We start from the raw sequence: 2,928 nt of genomic DNA on the forward strand, positions 1-2,928 counted from the left end.
TACATTGAAAGAGAGTAATAAGATTACATACTTTGAAGCCTCGTACCTCTTTCTAATAACAAAATACACAAGTTAGTAAACTTCAATGAAAATAATAAACAATAATTAAAGAATTAAAGAATTAAATTGAAATCAAATTAAATAAAGTTTAGACTAGTTTTGGACCAAATCCTCAGAAAATATCAACCTTGCACGTCTAGGGCGAAGGCAACTTCGAACTTGGCTAGGTGTTTCAAGATCTTGTGAATGCGGAATATTGTTTGTAAAAAGCTAGTTTTGAAAGAGAGGGAGAAAGAAAGCATATATTGCTCAAGAGAGAGAATAGAGAGAATTGATTGGGAGAATAGATGAGAGTTAATGAGAGATCATGAAAGTTGATGAAGAGTTGATAATTGTGAATGAAAAGTGGTTGTGAATTGATGTTTGTAGATGATTTTGAAAACAGAGATTCGGACGCTATTTATAATGAAAATAATCCGGAAAAACATAGAATTTGATAAGGAATAAAACTCCACGCTGTCGCCAGGAATTAACTCTGTCGCGATGCGACAATGTCTGTCGCGCGGCGACAGAGTCTGTCGCGTGGCGACAGACTTGTCGTTTGGCGACAGCCTGTATTAGCGCGTTTTTTTTCACGCGGAATCCGATCTTTAATCAACTTGATCTACGGAATCCGTACAGAAGATAAAATACATATTTTTAAGATAACAAAACAATATTTTATTCCAAATAAAAATCTTTTAAAGATAATTAATTATTAAATCTAACAATACTAGAATTAAAAGGAACTTTCTAGAAACTTCTAGAAAACTATAATTAATCCTAATAATTTTAGGAATAATAATTAATATTGGGCCCTCCTCTAGATCATTGGGCCGTATTAAAATAAATAACTGGGCCCAGTTTAGTATTTTGGCCATAACTTCCTCATTATTCATCGGAATTGGGCTTATAATATATCGTTGGAAAGGTCTCTTCGAGCCCCATCCATCTACACCATTATTGGACCCTTATCCAGGACCAAAATAAACTGAATTGGACGTTTTCATAAAATAGAGTGGGTTTTCGAAAACAGAAAAAGAGATTTTAATAAAAACTAACCGCAACACTTGACTTTTCACACTTTCACCTCATTCGATTATGGTTCGACGCAAAAGGTATTTATCACTGGGTTTGGTTTTGGGGAGACACAAATGGGTGTCTACAGGTACAAACCCTAAAAGGGCACAAACTCCCACCCCTATAAATACTCCAATCATTTATGATGGGAGGGGTGGATTACGACAATACATAAAAAGAGCATAAAATAGCTCCAACTTCTCTCTACTTTCTCTCTCTAGCCTTTCCGTTTTAGATCTCTAACTTGATCGTCGGAGGAGAATATTCCGGTAAAGAAAAATTCATTCATTTTGCAGGTGTCCGAGTCTTGTTGCCTAAGGAGCGTGACCAGTATCCGAGGAAATCCAAAAAATACCCGAAACATTTGGCGCCGTCTGTGGGGATACTCGTCCGTTATGGCAGTAGATGGTCAGACACCTAATACCGGCCCTTGTTCAGGCCAGGACGGTCATGTAGAGGATATAGTCCCTACAATTCATTCAAGAGACCCTTTGACCGCCTCATTTCAAGAGGCCGATGATCCTCCAGTTACTGATGCTTCCTTGCAGACCGCACTCAACAAACTTCGGAAGGAGTTTGAGAGCATCCGAGCTTCTACCTCTAGGCAGCCGCCTAGAAAAGAGGGAGAAAGAGCTCCAAAGAAAACTCAGAACAGAGTAACTAATGCAACAGATGCTGGGAACACCCCATTTCGCAGGCCGAATGGAAGGTCTCCTAGGGTGCCAAGAACGAATTTGTCTAGTCTATTGGCGAAAACCCAGTCGGCTGGGGGAGGGGCAGACAGCCTCGAAGAGAGGAGACAGAGCCGTCTCGACGCTGGAAGGACGCGAGAGACTACCTTCCGCATAAACAACGGGAACGTGCCGCTTACTCAAACACGGCCTCCACTCCCACAATGCTGGATGAATTCTCCAACCACTCTCTTTCCCAGCATAGCAAATCGGCCATCTCCGGCAGGAGTCAAGCTGTGTGTACTCAAACCCCTATTCTAGTGCAATTGCTTCAGCCCCCCAGGGTTTCAACGACATTTTGCAGCCGAGCCCCCAGGTCTTCGAACAATATGGGCCGTTCGGTCAGACGCTCGGCCAGACTCCCTATTTGGCCGGATAGCCTATGCAACCTCAGCCAATTGATTGGCAGATGCGCTTACTGACTCTCTGAGATAAGCCACCTCTATTTTCACAAGAAATTTTCACTGCTCCTCAGCCGCCGAAGGTAAAAAGTGTACTCGTGGGAGCCTATAATGGTACGGGCAACCCAGAGGAACATATCACTTTGTACAGAAACCTGATGTACTTACAAAGCATAGATGACGCTACCTAGTGCAAATGCTTCCCGGACACTTTAAAGGGTGTGGCGCAGGATTAGTTCAATAGCCTTCCGACCGGGTGTATCAATTGCTTTACAACTCTCAATTTGCTTTTTGTAGGAAATTTCTCTTACAACATACCACCTCGAAAGACAAGTCTTAATTTGGCAAAAATTGTACAGGAAAAAAATGAAGGCCTACAGTCGTACGTCTAGAGATTTAACCAAGAAAAAGCCCAAATTCATAATCTGCCGGATGAAATGGCTTACTCTGAATTTCTCCGGGGATTAAGGCATAATGGTTTTAAGTTTGACCTGGTAAGAAAAAAGATTCGGACATACGCAAGTGTTTTGCGGGAAGCCGAAGCCTATATTAAGGCAGCCGACTTTTGTTCTCTTACAAAAGTAGAGGCACCGGCTAAGGGAGCTGAGAAGAAACAATCTACTCAGCAAGACTTAGATGGAAAAAAGAAAGATGGAAACAAACAGAAAGAAGTCTAG

Source organism: Chenopodium album, chromosome 17 (genome assembly GCF_948465745.1).
Source record: "Chenopodium album chromosome 17, dcCheAlbu1.1, whole genome shotgun sequence".
NCBI classification, from domain to species: Eukaryota; Viridiplantae; Streptophyta; class Magnoliopsida; order Caryophyllales; family Amaranthaceae; genus Chenopodium; species Chenopodium album.